We start from the raw sequence: 21,572 nt of genomic DNA on the forward strand, positions 1-21,572 counted from the left end.
TGCTGGTTTCAATAGTAAAAACGATGGCGCTTCTCCAAAGCCGCGAATAACATGTCAAAAAGTTATTGGCGGTTTTTCCATTTTCGCGCCTATTGGCTGCCCGCATCCACCGCGAATACGGAGGGAGAAGTGTATGTCTTTTAGGAAGCTGTTGAACACATTTGCAAATTGATGTTTCAATTTTGTGAATTGTATACTGATATTTGAATTTTTTTTTTTTTTTTAAATTTGATTCTTAATGTATTTTGAAGTCAAATGTATTCTCTACTGATTGCACAGTTCTTACAGGTGAACCGCCTAGAACTATATGGTGTGGTGATATACGAAAATAAAATTATTATTATTATTATTATTAATAGTTGTGTAAAACACACAAAAACATATGTTTTTGAATGTCTGGATATTGTCTCTCTTTTGCCATACCTATATCAAGTAAATGCATGAAGATTGTCACACTTAGTACAGGCAACGTGGTCTTTCTCTGGGATTCTGCTGCTGGATGATCCCTGGATTTTTATCAAGCCGGTGTATCCCTCCCCGTATGTGTGAACTTCATTTCATTCCATGTGTGCACCTCACCAGTTTAAAGAGACTGCTGGACATGACAAGCTGCATCATGAGCTTTTTTCTTTCTTGGACACACTCTCGGGACTCCTTTTGTGAAGGTGCGCTTGCCGGAAAAACTACCGTCTGCTCAAGGGGAAGCAGTAGCGGCCAGCGTGGGCGGCATTTTAGGGCGCATTAAAGCTCTAGCGCACCTTTGTAAAAAAAAGCCCTCAGTTTTGCTTACCTCCATTCCGATATTTTGTTGGATTTTATATTTTCTTTATTTTTGTCTCATGCCATTATCCTATGACAGGGGTGTCCAATGTCGGTCCTCGAGGGCCGCAATCCAGTCGGGTTTTCAGGATTTCCCCAATGAATATGCATGAGATCTATTAGCATACAATGAAAGCAGTGCATGCAAATAGACCTCATGTATATTCATTGGGAAAATCCTGAAAATCCGACTGGACTGCGGCCCTTGAGGACCGACATTGGACACCCCTGTCCTATGAGAACAAATGCTTGTTTTATCCTGTATATTACATTACCCCCCGTCATATTTCCTATACGGTGATGCCTAGAGTAGGTTATAGACCTGTCAAATTTGAAAGTGCTCTCGGTTTTATTATTTACTGATAAATCTTTAGTTCAGTGGTTCTTAACCTTGTTGGAGGTACTGAACCCCACCAGTTTCATATGCGTGTTCACCGAACCCTTCTTTATTGGAAAAATAAAATATGATTTTTACAAATTCAAAACATAGGTGTACAGTGAAGGAAAAAATAATCTCAATTTTGAAAACAAAAAAGTTCTCCTTTATTTCGAATAATAATAACATAATAATGAAATTTACTGCAAATCAGTGTGACTTCTGCTGTTGCCTCTCAGAGGGATTAAAATATTAAGATAGGTATCACACGACCGACGTACCATCACAACAGTTACAATTCGACTACTGTGCGCATCAAATCCCCTGCAGCACAGATAGGCCAAGCGATGTTGCGTGATCACCTGCAGCCAATTATGGACAAGCGGGGCGTATCATCACGAATCATAAGCGCTTCGGTCACGTTCAATCATCTATCAGTTAAATCACAAATTTTGATCAGGAATTCATTGATGTATATAAGGCGTTAGTTACAGATTGATAGATCAAGAAACCGAGTACACGATCAGTCTTGATCAAAATCACTGAATAACTGATAGATGATTGAACGTGACCGAAGCGCTATACGAGTCGGAGGTGTGTTTTGACCTCTGCCGAACCCGCGAGACTGACTCACCGAACCCCTGGGGTTCGGTCGAACCCAGGTTAAGAACCACTGCTTTAGTTTCTATTTTTTTCTTTTTTTTTTAATAAATTTTTATTGAAAATTTTGTAGAAGAATGCAAAACAACAAAAATGAATATCAGCTCGAACAGAAATGCAATATACCACACAACACCCAAAAAATATCTGCCAACTAGAGAATACAAAATGCATCTCCCCACAAAAGAACAATAAACAAGATATCCATAATTAGCCTCAAGAGACTACCTAGCCTGGGTCAGTGTAAGCAGAATATCGTCTGCAAATAGCATCACCCTATGATCCAACCCTCCCCCAGAAATACCTGAAACATGAGGGTCCGTCTGCAACAACTGAGCCAACAGTTCGATAGCAAGCGCACATAATAAGGGGGAGAGGGCACACTCCTGCCTCGTCCCATGAAACAATTCCATGGTCTCTGAATATCCCCCATTAATCTTCAAGGTAGCCAAAGGTTTCCTATACAGGGCCATGATTCCATGCAGAGAGGGCCCCGACAATCCAATCTTCCGCAACACCGACATAAGAAAGGGCCACTATACCCTATCAAAGGCCCTCTCTGCATCCAGCGACACCAACAGAGCAGCCTCACTGCTCTGCTGCGCCCCTGTATGAACCCAGTTTGATCCCCATGCGCCAACCCGGGAAGGATCCGTCGGAGACGGGCTGCCAACAACTTAGAGAAGATTTTATAATCCGTCCCCAATAGGGAAATGGGTCTATACGACCCGCAACTCCTAGGATCCCTCCCAGGCTTTGGCAATATCGTGACACCCGCCAGCCTCCACGAATGTGGTAACAAGGTGGTCTCAATCGCATTATATGCTTTAGTCAAAAGCGGGGCCACTAATGTTTGAAAACGTTTATAAAATTTATTGGAAAACCCATCCAATTCAGGGGCCTTTGTTCCCGGTAAGCCCTTAATAATGGAAAGAACCTCTTCAAGCTCAATAGGAGAAGACAACCGAGTCCGTTTCCCCACTGTCACAGATGGCAAAGTCATAGTGTCCAAAAACTTCTCAATCTGAGTTAAGGTAGGATTCTCCTCTGGTGAAGTAAGACACAAACATCTGACGGATCTCCAAATCATTATTAACATGCCCACCTTTATCATCTCATAAATCTCATTGCGCTTAGATTGTAATCGCAATTTACGAGCCCAGCATATGGCTGGCACGATTATTAAATTCATAATATGTTTCATTAAGCTTATCCAATTTAACCCTAATCTCCCTCAATTCCAGTGCATGAAGATTTAACTGTGCCTGGTGAAGGGCTGCCTTATGAACCGTTGTGCTATGTCTCGTCTTACAAAGTTGTTACAAAGAGGAAATTTCCTCCCTATATTGCTGTTCTTTCTGCCTACCAACCTGTCTGACCTATGCTTGTAAAGAAATTATTTTAACACAAAGCTTTAAAGCTTTCAAACAAAATCAAGGAGTCAATCTTGGGGGTGCAATTAAACTCCAAAAATTCTGAAATATCCTGCTCAATCCTTTGAACATAAAGAGAATTCTCCAAAAGTTCATCCGGAAATTGCCAAAATCTCATTCGACGGTCCATCCTCCCCAGTTTCAACTCCAAAGTAATTGGATTATGATCATCCCAAGTCCTAGATTGTATATCGATTCCACTTACCAGCGCAACTCAGGATCTCCCAACAAGAAATCAATCCTTGTGCATCAGGGAAAAATATGTATAATCTCGCCCACTCAGGTAAAGTTCTCTCCATATATCCACAAGATCCCACTTTCTACAAAAGCTATGAAAGAGATCCCTATCCCCTTGGCCATACCCCAAGATGGGGGTTGGGTGTAAGATTAAAATCACCCCCTACCAATAGACTACCTTCCAGATGGCGTTGAAGCACACCCGAGAGGCATTCAAAAAAGAGAACCCTATCCACATTGGGTGCGTACACATTAAGTATTGATACATATTTACCCCAAAGGCCAAAACCAACAAAAGATATCTACCTTCAGCATCTAGCCAGACCTTATGAGGTTGCCTTCTACAATTCTTAAGCAGCAGGATCCCTACCCCCGCTGTCTTGGGTTTGGCCTGATTAGCTGCCAAGTAGAAATATGGGAAATCTTTATGTTTAAATAAGTGAGAATGTTTCACCTGGAGATGGGTTTCATGGATAAGTACAATATCCACCTATAAGCGGAGGGCTTCCTTAAACATAAGAGATCTTTTCATCTGGGTATTCAGGCCACGCACATTAAATGATAACAATTTCAAATCACCTATATATACCAAACCAGGGTAGAGAAAACACAGCAATTGGGCCAATATAGTACCATGTCCCTATGCAATGAGGATAGAAAATAGCCATTCCCTCCCCCCATTCCCACCTCCACCCCTCCCTTCCATCTAAGCAAATAAGAAAACCCACACAAGAGGGTCCCCCCAAATCAATAGAAGTGACGCACACTCCCACAATATACATAACGTCACACATCCTTCATAAAACCCACATCTATTGAACTGCCCACCCATAAAACCAATGCAACTAGCAAAATAAATATACAGAACAGTAGTGAAAAGGTACAGAAAATCAAACAGTAATCTGGCTCCCTTCCCCCACAGGGAAAGGAAGTCCCTTAAGTCCTCATATGGTCCAGCCCCCAGTAAGCATCCCACAAAAGAAATCCACACTGCAACACTCAAGTGGGAAGTTGTGCCCCAGATCTCTGGCGAGGAAGTCGGCCCGCTCCCTTAGGTGCTCGCTGCCAGAGAAATACTCTGCGATGAAGCTGCAGTCGGATCACGAGCAGTAGATTCAGCCAGCTCCAGAAACATGCCACCCGCTTCCTCCTTAGTCTTAATTCAATGAAATTTACCTTCCAGGTAAAAATTCAAGGCAAATGGGTGCTGCCATTGGTAGCAGGTATTAGTGGCTCTAAGATGAGTCACTACTGCACGAAGGATCACCCGTCATTGCAACGTGACAGATGCCAGATCTTGATAAAGTTCAATCACCAAATCATCCCACTTAATAAGCTGTTGGCCTCTAGCATTATTCACGATTTCTTCCTTTTGCTTGTAATCCTTAAAACAGGCAATAATATCCCGAGGCTTATTTACTCGGGGTGCAGCTAAGGATCTATGGGCTCTTTCCAACATTATAGAGTCTGGCGCAAACACTTGAGTTTCATCCAAAAGAAGCAAACACGCCACCAATTAGAATAGATAGGTTCCTCCGGGACACCCCGAATTCGAATATTTGCCCGACAACTCTGTTTTTCAAGATCTTCAACTTTATCCAATAGCTGACTCTGGGCATCTTTAAGTTGAGTTTGGACCAGTTCTAAAGAATCCAAATGCTCATCCAAATGTGTTTCCACCTCCTCCACACGGTGCCCCAGCTCTTTAATCTCTCCCCTCAAGTCCACCAACAGAGCAGTCAGCTCCTTCCGAACTGCCTTAACATCTGACTTTATTTCATGAAGCAGATCACAAAATTCTTCCATCGAATGTCCTTCAATCCGCTCCTCTGCCTCCGACGCACATTTGTAAGGCCCAGGCTCAGATAGACTCCCGCTGTCTGCCATTTTAGGCCGTGCCGCTGGGGCTGTCTGAAAGGAGTAATCCTTCAAAGTTTTGCGCTGCGAATGCAACATGGAGTCCAAATCCAGCAAGCCAAGAAGCTTAGCTAGCAGAAATAATAAATTTACCAACCAATCCACTGCCGATAGCACTATAAACCAAGCGATTATTGCCGGAGGTAGAATGAGCTGCTAAATTAGGCTGTCATCATGTCTCATGACGTTACTTCCCCATCCCCATCCCGTTTTAAATTTGATTGGGGATTAAAGCTTTTATCACATTCTGGACATGTAAATGGATTCTCACTCTCATGGATCCTCTGAAGTCCTTTTAAACCTGTTTGATGATAAAAGGTTTAAATCATAATATAAAGCTGTATAATATTTCTCTCTCACATGGATTATTTTGTGTATTCTTAGATAATCACAGCTTTTATACATAATTGTTTTCCAATTTGAATTGCTGAATTGTTATAGGTGAATATTCAGCCGGGGACAGTGAGCATTGTCTAAAATCTATTTCTATGAGGCTCATCCCCTCTTCACATCTAAGAAAGTACAATATAGGCATACACTAAAAGTAAAAAATGCCAAAGCTATATAATAAAAGAGCAGGAGAGGCTAATATTTTCTCTCAGGAGAGTCTGCTTGATAGTTGCTCCTTCTGCCACTCCTGGATATTCGTTTACACCTTTTTCCTATACCTCCTGTATGAATCTTCTTGTATCTCGAATAAGATTTTCATTTAAGTTTTTACCACATTCTGACCAGTATATGGTTTTACTCCAGTATGAAGCCTCTTGTGCAAATGTAAAGTTAACTTCTGACTAAAGCTTTTCCCACATTCTGAACAGGTATATGGTTTCTTGCCAGTATGAATCCTCTCATGCAGATTTAAATTTGATTGCTGAGTAAAGCTTTTCCCACATTCTAAACAAGCATATGGTTTTTCTCCAGTATGAATCCTCCTGTGCGTTATTAAATGTGATTGCTGTGTAAAGCTTTTTCTACATTCTGAACAGGTATACAGTCTCTTTCCAGTATGAATCCTCTCATGGCTTCTTAAAATTGATTGGTAAGTAAAACTTTTACCACATTCTGGACAGGTATATGGTTTCTCCCCAGAATGAATCCTCCTGTGTGTTATTAAATGTGATTGCTGAGTAAACCTTTTCCCACATTCTAAACAAGCATATGGTTTTTCTCCAGTATGAATCCTCCTGTGCGTTATTAAATGTGATTGCTGTGTAAAGCTTTTTCTACATTCTGAACAGGTATACAGTCTCTTTCCAGTATGAATCCTCTCATGGCTTCTTAAAATTGATTGGTAAGTAAAACTTTTACCACATTCTGAACAGGTATATGGTTTCTCCCCAGAATGAATCCTCCTGTGCATTATTAAATGTGATTGCTGACTAAAGCTTTTCCCACATTCTGAACAGGTATATGGTTTCTCTCCAGTATGAATCCTCCTGTGCGTTATTAAATTTGATGGCTGATTAAAGCTCTTCCCACATTCTGGACAGGTATATGGTTTCTCTCCAGTATGAATCATCTTATGGAGATTTAAACCTGATTGCCGACTAAAGCTTTTCCCACATTCTGAACAGGTATACGGTCTCTCTCCAGTATGAACCCTCTGGTGCTTTTTTAAAATTGACTGCATATTAAAGCTTTTCCCACATTCTGGACAGGTATATGGTTTCTCTCCAGTATGAATCCTCTGGTGGTTTTTTAAAGTTGACTGCTTATTAAAGCTTTTCCTACATTCTGGACAGGAATATGGTTTCTCTCCAGTATGAATCCTCTGGTGGTTTTTTTAAAGTTGACGGCTTATTAAAGCTTTTCCCACATTCTGAACAAGTATATGGTTTCTCTCCAGTATGAATCATCTTGTGGAGATTTAAATTTGATTGCTGAGTAAAGCTTTTCCCACATTCTGAACAGGCAAATCGTTTCTCTCCAGTATGAATCATCTTATGGAAATTTAAATTTGATTGCTGAGTAAAGCTTTTCCCACATTCTGAACAGGTATATGGCTTCTCTCCAGTATGAATCCTGTTATGCAGTTTTAAATATGATTGGTAAGTAAAGCTTTTCCCACATTCTGGACAGGTATATGGTTTTTCTCCAGTATGAATCCTCTCGTGATTTCTTAAATCTGATTGCCAATTAAAGCTTTTACCACATTCTGAACAGGCATATTGTTTCTCTACAGTATGAATCCTCCTGTGTTCTGAACAGGTATGAAACCTCTCATGGCTTCTTAAACTTGAATGGTAAGTAAAACTTTTACCACATTTTAGACATGTATATGGTTTTTCTCCACTATGAGTTCTCCTGTGCATTTTTAAAGATGATGTATGACTAAATCTTTTACCACATTCTGAACAGGTATATGGTTTTTCTCCAGTATGAATCTTCTTGTGAACATTTAAATGTGAATGCCGATTAAATCTTTTACCACATTCTGAACAGGTATATGGTTTCTCTCCAGTATGAATCCTCCTGTGCACTTTTAAAGATGATGTATGACTAAATCTTTTACCACATTCTGAACAGGTATATGGTTTCTCTCCAGTATGAATCCTCATATGTTTTCTTAAATCTGATTGCTGCTTCAATCTTTTCCCACATTCTGAACAGGTATATGGTTTTTCTCCAGTATGAATAATCCTGTGCGTTATTAAATGTGATTGCTGAGTAAAGCTTTTCCCACATTCTGAACAGGTATATGGTTTCTCTCCAGTATGAATCCTGCTGTGATTTATTAAATGTGATTGCCGAGTAAAGCTTTTCCCACATTCTGAACAGGCATATGGTCTCTCTCCAGTATGAATCCTCTCATGTTTTCTTAATTCTGATTGCCGCTTCAAGCTTTTCCCACATTCTGAACAGGTATATGGTTTTTCTCCAGTATGAATAATCCTGTGCGTTATTAAATGCGATTGCTGAGTAAAGCTTTTCCCACATTCTGAACAGGTATATGGTTTCTCTCCAGTATGAATCCTCCCGTGTGTTATTAAATGTGATTGCCGAGTAAAGCTTTTCCCACATTCTGAACAGGTATACAGTCTCTTTCTGGTATGAATCCTCTCATGTCTTCTTAAATTTGATTGGTGATTAAAACTTTTGCCACATTCTGGACATGTAAATGGCCTCTCACTTTCATGGATCCTCTGAAGACAGTTTAAACCTGTTTGATGAGAAAAAAAGGTTTTGTATCATAATATAAAGATGTAGAATGTTTCTCTTCCATTTGGATTATTTTGTGCATTCTTAGATACAATATAAAATCCTTGATAAAGTTTTTATTAAGTAATTAATTTTACTCCTGCTTGTATTAACCATTTAATTGGCAGATGGAGCAAAGTTTTTTTACATAACTTGATGTTGAACGAGAGCAACAATGCCAAAGAAAGGGTTAATTGTTACGGATCAATATTCAGCTGGGGCAATTAACATTTTCTATACAGCTGATAACTTAGAACTACATTAGTCCCAGACAGTCAACACTGGGCCATATCTGGGCCCCGGCATTAAAAATCTGGTTCATCAGTGACAGCTGGTATTGAATGCAGTTCCCAAATAGCTAACTGGACACAGGACTGGTCTTACTTGCCCAGTTAGCTATGTGGTTAACAGCACTGAATGTCACCACTGTATATCCGCATCATTTCAGGGTCTGACCTGACTCCACCACTGCCTGGATCGTGCTGGGATGGTCAGCGCTGCTACTGCTGCTTGTATGATGGACCATTTCCTAGTGATCCTTTTACCTGTCATTACAATATACTTTGTTTTTCCATGTATTTTCTCATCCTCCTCTGTACCTAAAGCCTTCGTGATGACACCAGGCTCTGAGCCACCTATTGAAGACACTTCAAGATCCTGTTCTGACCCTCAGAGCACTTAAGAGGGAACCTCAGACTATCTGGCAAAGGAAAGTATACCCTCCATGCTGAGAAGAACACTTCGTTCCCTCAATCACCATCAGTTGACCATTCTATCACTCTCCCAGGCTCAATGGGACTCTACAGGAAACAGTGCTTTTTTATTTCATGCCCCTATTTTGGGGAATGCTTTGCTCCTAGGGCATCATTCTGAACTCTCTTTAGGTCAGTTCAAAGTTAACTTTAAGACTCATTTGTTTTTGAAAGCTTTTTCTTAAAATTTTTAAGGACAGAGGAAGCATGTCAGCAATCACTATGTACTATATCCCATCTTTTTCCCCCAGTGTGTCTGAACCTTTCTTGTTATGCAATTTATGGAGTTATCTTCTAATTTTCTGTATGTTTGTTTTTTTTAAATTTATTTTGGAAATCGCCTAGACTTGGTTGGTCCAAAATTGTTTGATTCATCAAGTATAAGGAACAAACAAACATTTTCAGCAGCCCTGACTGGTTAAGTGTCAGGGAATAACAGCGGTTGGTCCACTCGGCATGGTCTAAGCCAGGGATGCCCAAATGGTTGATCTGGATTGACCAGTAGATCGCAAAGGCAACGCGAGTCGATTGCGTTGCCTTTGCGACCTTGTTCTTCCTGCCTCCCCAAGCTAGGCCAGGTGCATACAAACTCTGGACTCACGAGCCTTCACCTCAGATATCAATTCTGAAGTCGGAGAGGAAGTTCTTGGTCAGCCAATCGCTGCCTGGCAGGTCTGGAACTTCCTCTCCGATGTCAGAATTGACATTTGGGGGGGGGGGGGGGAGAGAAAGGCTTGTGCCCGATGCTTGTACGTGCCAGGCCTGGCTTGGGGAAGCGACCGAAATCAGCGTGGTGGCTTGGAGGGGGCAGGGGGAAAGAGAAAGAAAGACAGGCAGGCAGGGGGAGAAAGACAGAAATAAATAATAATAACTTCATTCTTTTATACCACCATAACCAAAAGTTCTAGGCGGTTTACACTAAAAAGAGCTAGACAATCAGCAAAATATAATAATACAGTAAAAAATACAAATATTTGTAAAATAGAATTTCAATAATAAAACTCACTAAGTAATAAACTTATTGAACAAAGTGGTCTTAGTTTCCGAAAACTGCAATAGGATAAAATAGCTTGCTGAATACATTTACCTAATCAAGATTGTTGCTAGGGTCCAATCTAAGAAGGCCTTATATTCTACACCCATTAATTTTTGGATGAGTAAATAAGTAGAAGTTTCTAGTTTCTGTTGATGGTCTAAGCAACACAAAATGAGGAAAAAGGTAAGCTGGAGACAGTCCAGATATCAGCTTAAAGCAGATACAGGAAATTTGAATAATACTTCTGCCTCCAAAGGCAGCCAATGAAATAAACGATAATATGGACTAACGTGGTTGTTCTTTTTTAAACCAAAAATCAATCGAACAGATGTATTCTGAATTATCCTTAATTTCCTTAGAATTTTTTTGGGTGCTCCTAAATAGAAGATGTTACAATAGTCTAAAATAGATAAAACTAATGCCTGTACCAATAGTCTGAACGATAAAGGATCAAAATATTTTTTTATGGTTCATTTGCACAATGTAAAAAAGCATTTTTGTACCACTAAGTTTGTGTGTTCTGCTAGTGTTAAATGTCGGTCTAATGTGACTCCCAGAATTTTGATAGATTTAATAATCGGTAGTCATGACCATTAAGATGAAGCCATGAGTTTGTTATTTTGTCGTTGGGACTAGCCAAGAAAAGTTTGGTCTTTTCCGTATTGAGTTTCAGTTTGAAATTAATTGTCCACTGTTCTGTCTGAGTCATAATAGAAGATATCTGGTTTAAAATTTCAGTGGTAAAATTATTTAGAGAGATTTAAATAGAAAGGTCATCTGCGTATATATAAAATTTTACATTTAAACTCTGTAAGAAATGTCCTAAAGGGGAAATGTAGATGTTGAATAAGGTAGGCCATAGCGGAGAACCTTGGGGCACACCAGATGGGTTGCTCCATGAATGAGAATAGTTATCGTCACAAATCACTTGATAAGATCTTTTCTTAAAAAAAAAACAACCTTTGAAAACAGTGCCAGGCCCTTCCTGAAAGTCCTATTGTGTCGAAACAATTCAACAATATTTCAGGATAAAGAAAGAGAGACAGAAAGACAAAAAGAAAAGGGGAGGGGCAGAAAGAAAGAAATATTGGCTTTACAGAAGAAGGAAGTACAACCAGAGACTCATGAAATCACCAGACCACAAAGGCAGGAAAAGTGATTTTATTTTCAATTTAGTGATCAAAATGTGTCCGTTCTGAGAATTCATATCTGCTGTCTATATTTTGAACTATGGTCCCCTTTTACTAAACCACGATAGTGTTTTTTAGCGCAGGGAGCCTATGAGCATTGAGAGCAACGTGGGGCATTCAGCGCAACTCCCTACGGTTTAGTAAAAGGGAAGGGGTATATTTGTCTATTTTTGCATAGTTGTTACTGAGGTGACATTGCATAAAGTCATCTGCCTTGACCTCTGAAAAAAACCCTGAATACAAATGATAATTAATATTTTCTGTGCGTACAGTGTGCTTTATCTTTTTTAAAATTTTATTGTTGGCAGATCATTTTGACTTGGTCATTTTAAAAGTAGCTCGCAAGCCAAAAAAGCACAGTTACTTACCGTAACAGGTGTTATCCAGGGACAACAGGCAGATATTCTCTACATATGGGCGACGTCATCCACGGAGCCCTGTAGCAGACAGCCTTGTAAGCAAACTTGCTTGAAGATCTTCAAAGTTTGCGAGTGCCCTCCCGCCCGAGTCAGGGCGCACGTCTCCTCAGCGTGGCCTCAGTTCAAATAGCTAGCAGAGAAGCCAACCAGGGGAAGTTGCGAGAATATCTGCCTGCTGTCCCTGGATAACACTTTTACGGTAAGTAACTGTGCTTTATCCCAGGACAAACAGGCAGCATATTCTTCACATGTGGGTGACCTCCAAGCTAACCAGAAAGGGACGGTGGGAGAGTTGGCAATTTAGGAGAACAGATTGTGCAAAACAGACTGGCCAAAATGGCCATCAGGTCTGGTAAAAGTATCCAGACAGTAGTGAGAGGTGAATGTATGAACCGAGGACCAAGTGGCAGCCTTGCAGATTTCCTCAATAGGAGTTGATTTGAGGAAAGCTGCAGACGCTGCCATCGCTCTGACCTTATGCCCTGTGACTCGACCCTGCAGAGGGAGACCAGCCTGAGCAAAGCAGAAAGAGATACAAGCAGCCAACCAGTTGGAGATGGTTCGCTTAGAAACAGGATGCCCCAACCTGTTCGGATCAAAACAGATGAAAAGTTGAGGAGCAGTCCGATGAGCTTGAGTGCGTTGCAACTAGAAAGCCAACACATGCTTACAGTCCAGGATGAGAATGAGGCTTTGGAAAAAAACAGGAAGAACAATAGATTGGTTGAGGTGGAAATCCGAAACCACTTTAGGTAAGAATTTAGGATGGGTACGGAGGACTACCTTATCATGAGGGAAACTGTGAAAGGTGGGTCCGCAACCAAAGCTTGCAGCTCACTAACCATGCGAGCAGACTTGAGAGCAATAAAGAACACGACTTTCCAAGTGAGATACCTCAAATGAGCCCTATCAATCGGCTCAAAAGAAGGTTTCATTAACTGAGCAAGGACCACATTGAGATCCCAAACCACCGGAGGAGGTTTGAGCGGAGGATAGACATTGAAAAGACCCTTCATGAACCGGGAATCCACAGGATGAACAGACAGAGGTTTGCCGTCAACCGGCTGATGAAAAGCCGTGATGGCACTAAGGCAGACTCGAATAGATGTTGATTTGAGACCAGCCCTAGGCAAGTGCAGCAAATAATCCAGCACTGAAGACAAGGAGGTAGACTGTGGCTCCTTGTGATGTGTAGCACACCAAGAAGAAAATCTAGTCCACTTTTGATTGTAACATTGCCTAGTGGACCTTTTCCGAGAAACGTCGAGAACATCCTGTGCAGATTGTGAAAACTGGAATGAGGCAATCATGTCGAGAGGAACCAAGCTGTTAAGTGTAGAGACTGCAGGTTGGGATGAAGCAGAGAACCTTGACTCTGAGTAAGCAGAGAAGGAAAAACAGATAGAAGCAGAGGCTCCCTGGCACTTAGTTGAAGTAGAAGGGAGAACCACATCTGCCTGGGCCACTGAGGAGCTATCAGAATCATGGTGGCGTGAGCTGACTTGAGTATGACAAGAGTCTTCAGAATCAGAGGGAATAGAGGGAATGCATCTAGAAACAGGTTTGTCCAATCCAGAAAGAAAGCATCCACCTCGAGTCAGTGAGGAGAGTAAATCCTGGAGCAGAAAATAAGCAACTTGTGGTTGAGGAGGGACGCAAACAGATCTATCTGCAGAGTCCCCCACCGATCGAACACCTGATGCAGAGTCGAGGAATTGAGCGTCCATTCGTGAGGTTGCAGAAGGTGGCTCAATTTGTCTGCCAGAAAGTTTTGCTGGCCCTGAATGTAGACCGCTCTGAGAAAGATATTGTGGCGTATCACCCAATTCCAAATCGTCAGAGTTTCCTGGCACAGAGACAAGGATCCTGTACCTCCCTGTTTGTTGACATAATACATGACCACCTGGTTGTCAGTCCGAACCAGCACCACGTGGTCGCGAAGCAGATGATGAAAGGCTTTTAGAGCGTTGAAAATGGCTAGGAGCTCCAACAGATTGATGTGACAGCAACGATCCGTGCTGGACCAATGGCCTTGAATACGGAGACCGTCAAGGTGAGCCCCCCAAGCGTAGGTAGAAGAGTCTGTCATAAGGACTTTCTGCTGAGGGGGCACGTGAAACAGAAAACCTCTGGAAAGATTGGAAGAGAGCCTCCACCAGCGGAGAGACTGTCTCAACAAAGGAGTCACTGCAATGTGTTGAGAGACGGGATCTCGATCCTGTCGCCACTGCGATGCCAGGGTCCACTGAGGAACTCGGAGGTGAAGTCTGGAAAAAGGAGGCACATGAACTGTGGAGGCCAGAAGAGACACAATCTGGCAAAGGCGAATGAGGGCATCCTGACGAGGTCGAGGCAGGAACGAGCAGAGGTGAAGCGTGTACAGTACAGCTACGATGAACTGGAGAGATTGAGAAGGACACAACTGGGACTTGGGGAAGTTTATCTCGAACCCAGACTTTGAAGGAACGTAATAGTCTGTTGTGTCGTTGCAATAGCCAAAACAAGGACAACTGCAGACAGATGTACAAAGATGCAGGCTAAATCACGAATGCGGTTAATGTTATCACCTTGAACCATACCAAAGGACCAGACACGGTCCGTGTTTCGGTAAACACGCCTTCCTCAGGGGTCCCAGGTGATTAAGGTATCATATACAACCGCAAACAAAAAAACTTAGCCTGTAAGATTAACAGCAACGATAATGAGACACTCTTAAATCCTCATTTTTTCACCCCTGAGGAAGGTGTGTTTACCGAAACACGAACCGTGTCGGGTCCTTTGGTTTGGTTCAAGGTGGTAACATTAGCCGCATTCATGATTTAGCCTGCATCTTTGTACATCTGTCTGCAGTTTTCCTTGTTTAGGCTTGTGCTTTATTCACTGCAGACTGTGTTGTATTTTTTTTCTTTTGTTGCTTGGGTCGTTGCAATAATAAGTCAGTCGTCGAGGTATGGAAACACCTGAAGATCCTGCGTTCGCAGGGCTGCTGCCACCATAACGAGGCATTTCGTGAAGACCCTTGGGGATGAGGCGAGTACGAAAGGGAGAACTCTGTACTGTAGGTGGAGATTTCCTACCCGAAATCTCAGAAATCTGTGAGAGGCTGGATGAATTGGGATGTTGAGTGTAAGCCTCTTTGAGATCCAGCAAGCCTAACCAATCCCCCTCGTCCATCAGGGGGTACAACGTGGGAAGAGAGCATGCGAAACTTTTCCTTGACAAGAAACTTGTTGAGTGCTCTTAGATTCAGAATAGGACGCAAGTCCCTGGTCTTCTTGGGGACTAGAAAATAACAGGAGTAAAACCCCATGTCCCGTTGACACAAAGGGACCTCCTCAACAGACCGGAGGCAAAAGAGAGCCAGAGCCTCCCGAAGAAGGGGAAGTTGCGACCTGTTGGAAGGACACTCTCTTGGAGGCAGGTCTGGTGGTACTTGCAGGAATTGAAGCGAGTATCCCTCCCGGATGATGGTGAGATGTAATCAGCTCCCACTGATGACAAAAAAGACTGCGATTACCTCCTAAGGGCAGGAGAGAAGGTTGCTGGACGTAAGGGGGCATTATGTTCTGACTGGGATTGTCAAAAGGACGGTGCTGGTTTAGCTGCAGCAGGGGTCTGAGGTTTTTGGGAGCCCCTCTGCTGCTGCTAACGTCTGGGCAGCGGGCGGGAAAATGCCGGCGTAGACTTCTGGGAATAGCGCTGAGGAGATGGCTTAGCAAGAGGAGCCTTCGTCTTAGGTCATACCAGGGAGGCGAAGGACCTCTCATGCTCTGAGAGGCGTTTGGTAGCCGCCTCGATGGAGTCTTTGAACAGCTCATTGCCCAAGCAAGGAAGATTTGCCAGACAATCTTGCAAGTTGGGGGTCCATGTCCACTATGCGCAGCCAGGCCAAGCGACGCATAGCCACAGCAAAGGCTGTAACCCTAAAGAGACGAATCTGAGAAAGAGTCTCCTAGAGCTGGCGGAACTCCGGCAGGCGGTGAGCCGCCAAATCGGAATGGAAAGACGGCATGGTCTTAATGTTTGAAGTAGGATGTAAAATTGAATTATAGTTGAGGACCCTGTTTGCCATCATCGAGTTCTGGTACAGATGACATCCAAACTTGTCCATGGTACGCCCCTCCCTGCCCGGGGGGAAAGCAGCGTAGACCTTGGATGGATGAGACTTCTTTAAAGAAGATTCCACAACCAAGGACTGATGGGACAGCTGCGCCTTCTCAAACCCTTGCAAAGGACCGTCCGATAGCGAGATTCCATTTTGGACAGGATAGCAGGAATGGCATTCAGTGTCCCCAGATTCCTGAAGAAAGTCTGCTTCAAGACCGGATTCAGCAGGAGACACAGAGATTCTCTGGGCAGATAAGGAAGCTCCATCTTTGCCAAATATTCCGGGGTATACCTGGATTCAGACTGGAGATCCAGCTGAAGAGCCTTACCCATGTCAAAGACGAACTTGGTAAAGGAGGAAGCCTTGGAAGAGGAAGGCCCCTCAGGAGGTGAGGAGGGTCTGGACCTCGGAGCAGCTGAGAAGGAGGGGGAAGCCTCCCTAGAATATTGAGCAGGCATATCCGTGTCCAGGGACACTGAGGAGGCTCTGCTAAGAGACAGCGGCGGAGTCGAAGAATGCCTATGCTTGAGCTGCCTCGAAGGAGAAGACCCCGGAGTCCGAGAAACGGAAAACTGCGGGGCAAGCCTCGGAGAGCCTTGGGAGGAAGGAACCCTCCGGAACGGGTCCTCAACCTTGATTTTCCTCGACTCGGAGACCGAGGAGGCGTGGAAGACTGCCGAGGTCGAGACCCAAGCCCAGGCTGCATGGAGGCCTCGACAGACCTCGAGACTCAAGGCACTGGAGACCGTCCCCTCCGAGGAGGGGAGTCCTTCAGCCGCTTGGAAGGCAGGTGCCTCGAGGATGAGGCACGTTTAGAATGGTGCCTTAATCGAGGCTTAACAGCCAGCGACTCAGGCCTAGAAGGATGTGGAGAAGAGTCACTTGAGGACAACTGGCAGGACCGGCGAGGCTTGTCCCGAGGAGCCACAGCAGGATGCTCAGGCTGGCTCGCAGGGAGCAGGATCGAGGCAGGGATCAGCTGGGCCAAGACGGAGGAAATTTGCGTGGTCAGGATGGCCTTGAGCATATCCTCAAACATAGGCACCGAGACCAATGGAGCTGGTTGGACAGGTGAAGCAGTGCGCTCCAATGAGGGTGACCTTGAGGAAGAGTATTCCCTATGCTTGGAGGGAGGTCTCGTAAAACCTGGCATGACTGCACTCACTGCCTGGGTCGCCTGAGACTCTGTGGAAGGCTTCTTCAGTAGGGAACCTGAAGGAGGAAGAGGAGACTTACCCGAGGACGGGGCCTTAACAGGCACGGCAGACGGGGCCTTTGAGGCCGAGGGCGACTTGATTGAGGTCGAGGTCCTCGAGGCTGCTACCGGGGCTGAGGTCTGGATCTCCGGCTGCTCCATAGTGCCAAAGAGCTCAAGGATCTGGGCACGCTGCCTAAGAGGGCCCGTGGTTGGAGAGTGGCACAGCGCGGGCAGGACTCAGTTCGGTGGTCAGAGCCCAGGCACTGAATGCACCAACGATGATGGTCGGTAATAGAGATCACTTGACCATACTGCATGCACTTTTTAAAATCGGTGACAGGCCAGGACATAAGGGAAGAAAGACCCGCCGGCCGAACGAAGCCAGGCGGCCTGGTTGAAGCCTGGGGTCCCCCAAAGCGAACGATGGAAGAAAATAACAAAGAAAAAGTTTTGGGGTTTTTTTTAAAGACGTGCAGCACAGTGACTAACAATCAAAAACAATAAAGCAAGCCGTGGTGCAAGAAGGCACTTAGATTACGCGCAGAGCTGAGAGACAGGGCTTTCTGGCTCCATGGAAAACTAAGAACTGAGGCCACGCTGAGGAAACGCGCGCCCTGACTCGGGCGGGAGGGCACTTGCGCATGCGCGGTGCAGTTCTCGCAAACTTTGAAGATCTTCAAGCAAGTTTGCTTGCGAGGCTGTCCGCTACATAGAAACATAGAAGATGACGGCAGAAAAGGGCTACAGCCCATCAAGTCTGCCCACTCTGCTTACCCACCCCCTGTCTATGCCCTAATGACCCAATTTCCTTATCTTGAACCTCGTAGGGATCCCACATGGGTATCCCATTTATTCTTGAAGTCTGGCACACTGTCTGCCTCGATCACCTGCACTGAAAGCTTGTTCCAATGATCAACCACTCTCTCTGTGAAGAAATACTTTCTGGGGCTCCATGGATGATGTCACCCACATGTAGAGAATATGCTGCCTGCTTGTCTTGGGATAAAGTGTGGGCACCCCTGGTCTAAGTCATGGGCAGCCTCTCCTCCTGCTTAAAATATGCTGAAGGATGCTTTTCTCAGCTTCAGTCTATAGTCATGGTTATTTTTAGGATCTTCATTAAGAAATGCTTCCAATTAGGAGGTTTTGTGCACTCGGTAGTTTTCCTAGTGTGTTCTCTGACGTGGAATTAAAAGGGATGACAATGACATGGAAAAGCCCAGGACATATCCCACGTCATTAAACTAAAGCAAGCAGAAAAAAGACATTTGCGGCCTCTTTTACAAAGCTGCGCGGCAACAGCCCCAAAGCTCTTTAAATCTCTATGGGCTTCGGGGTTGTTAGTGCAGCTATGTAAAAGAGGCCGTTGGTGTCTTTTGGTTCACCAGTAATAGTGTGTCTTCTTTGCAAATCCTGCACACGTGTGACCCACTGGAGCACCATCAGAAACAAGGGCCCCTTTTTCCTAAGAGTGTGCCACATTTCCAAATAGTTCACACTCTTGCCGATATTGCTCCTGAAACAAAAATCCAGAAAACTAAAACAAAACAAAAAAACAAATTTTTGGTGCTCCCATCCCTAGGAATTAATGCTTTGATACATTCACTACACGTACAAGGTTTCCCTTCTGCATGCGTTCTCTGCTGTATTTCAGCTTCACCTTTCATTTGGAACCTTTTCTACCCCGACAACACAAAAAGGGTCTCACCCTGGGGCGGATTCTCTTGAACAATAATAAATTATATATCTTACCAAGGCTTTTTCCAGCGGTGTCGCGCAGAATAGATTTCTTCCCTTTCTTCTTTTCCTGGTGGAGTTGAAAAGCCATTTGGTCACTGTTTTTATTTCGTAAGGGTCTCTCTTCTCTCTGGAGCTCAGGGATGGTTGTGAGTTCCCTGTCACTTTTCTCATCCTCAGTGACTGTATCCAGGGAGTCTCTTGCAGGGTCTCTCGGCTTCTTCTCTGATTCCTGTTGATAATTCCTTGTGTTTCGACACTCATTCCTCTGAGAAATATTCTCACTGACATTTCCTGGTTGTCTTGGGATGGGTTCATTTTCTGGAAGACATTTTTCTTGATTCTCCTCCCTCTTCGTCTCCTGTATTGCCTCAGTATCTGCTGGATAGAAACAAAAGATGGTAATTGTGCATTAGTAACTATAGAGAGCTATTCCTAGACAAGTGGGTTATTCATCTCCCATCCCAAGACTGCTTGTAGAAGCTTCATTTACATCATCTTTTAGCCCCTTCCCTTTTACCTCAGGACTGTCTTCAGGTATTCAGTTGGTGCTAATCTTTTCTGCTCATGTTTATTTTTCTTTAAAGTCAGTCTTTTGGTTCACACTTCACATCTTCGTGCTACATAAGTTCCCCGTGGCTGGCTGCATGGGATCAGAGACTCTGAGGAAAGTCTGTTTCCAGGGGGTTGGCTGCCTGGCAGTGCACCTTCTGGTCAGCCTGCATTTTCGAATCAGAGCTCAAGGACCGTTTCCTTGGGAGCTCGCAGGTGTGTACACTAATGGGTTTGAGCACAGGCTGTGTGGCTCTATGCAGGAGTATCCGGGTTCAGGGCCGACTGCGTTCCTCGGCCAGGTCGCATGCGCGGTGTGTGTTCCAGCTGTGGGGCAGTCAGAACATCAACAGTGTGAGACTTGTTGAGACAGAGGATCGCCATGTAAGCTGTTTCAGCATCCTTTCCTACAAGTTCCATCATAAGCATGGCACAGTGAGTACAAAGCTACCAGCCTGTTTAGAATTTATTTATTTATTTATTTGGGGGGGGGGGTTCTCCAAAAGTGAGTTTTGGACAGTTCCCCACCCCTAAAATCACATTTTAGGGGTTCCTGTGCTTTTCCCGGACTATTGTCTTTTAAAAATTATACCCATGGCGGCCATCTTAGATTTTCCCAATTGGATTAGAAGATTTCTTTTTCCTCTACAAGCTTCATTTTTGCATGAAAACCACTCAAATGGACTCAGGGCAGGATACTTTGGATTCATGCCCTCTTTATGAAGGAATGAAAAATCGATTCACTTGTACCTGTTCTACTCCACTCAGGATTTTGTACACTTCAATCATATCTCCCCTCAGTCATCTCTTTTCCAAGCTGAAGAGTCCTAACCATTTTAGTCTTTCCTCATACGAGAGGAATTCCATCCCCTTTACCATCTTGGTTACTCTTCTTTGAACCTTTTCTAGTGCCACTATATCTTTCTTGAGATAAGGAGACCAGAATTGAACACAATACTCCAAATGAGGTCGCACCATGGAGCGATACAGGGGCATTATGACATTCTTAGTCTTGTTAACCATCCCTTTTTTAATAATTCCTAGCATCCTGTTTGCTTTTTTGGCCACCACCGCATATTGGGCAGAAGGTTTCATCGTATTGTCTACGAAGATACCCAGATCCTTTTCTTAGGCTCTAATCCCTAAGGTAGGCCCTAGCACCTGGTAACTGTGATTCAGGTTATTCTTCCCAATGTGCATCACTTTAAGAGCCAGGCCATAAGCCCAAAGTGGGACAGATTTTCCATGTTGATTGGCCCCTGGTGGAGTAAATCTGGCGTCAACGGGAACTATAACTGTTCGCCAATCGACAGACCCATCAGATTTCCATACCATGGCCGGTGCGGCCAATCCGGAGCTACCATGATCACCTTGCCCTGAAAGTGAGCTACACAATGCAGCACCCACCCGATCATTGGCCAGGGGGGAAAAGCATAAAGATGCCGTAGAGGCCACTGAAGAGTCAGCGCGTCCACCCCCTCTGATCCCTGATCCCGGTGCCTGCTGAAGAACCGCGGTAGCTTCGCATTGCGCACTGATGCCATGAGATCCATTTCCGGAAGACCCCCCACCTTTGCACAATGAGCTCGGACACCTCGTGGGACAGTTCCCACTCCTCGGGATCTAAGAGATGTCTGCTGAAGAAGTCTGCTTGCACGTTTGTTTTTCCTGTGATGTGAGCTGCCAGCAAGAGTGGGACTCTTCCCAATGAAACAGAATCATCGCTTCGCGCACCAACTGAGAACTGTGGGAACCCCTCTGCTTGTTGATATAAGCTACCACCGAGACACTGTCCGAAGAACTCTTGTCGGTCGCCCATGAACCAAGGGCCAAAAAGCTCGGATCACCCTCAATTCCAGAAGGTTGATCGACCACTGAGCCTCCCTGAGACCACACACCTTGTGTTGAGAACTGAAGGCACTGCATCCCCCTTCCTGACA

General features: G+C 44.1%; 1 pseudogene; it reads right to left on the minus strand.

Moving 5' to 3' along the window:
• The window catches only part of LOC117355287, an 89,051-nt pseudogene that overhangs the window by 49,185 nt on the left and 18,294 nt on the right, over positions 1-21,572 (minus strand).

This window comes from Geotrypetes seraphini, chromosome 2, assembly GCF_902459505.1.
Source record: "Geotrypetes seraphini chromosome 2, aGeoSer1.1, whole genome shotgun sequence".
Classification (NCBI taxonomy): domain Eukaryota; kingdom Metazoa; phylum Chordata; class Amphibia; order Gymnophiona; family Dermophiidae; genus Geotrypetes; species Geotrypetes seraphini.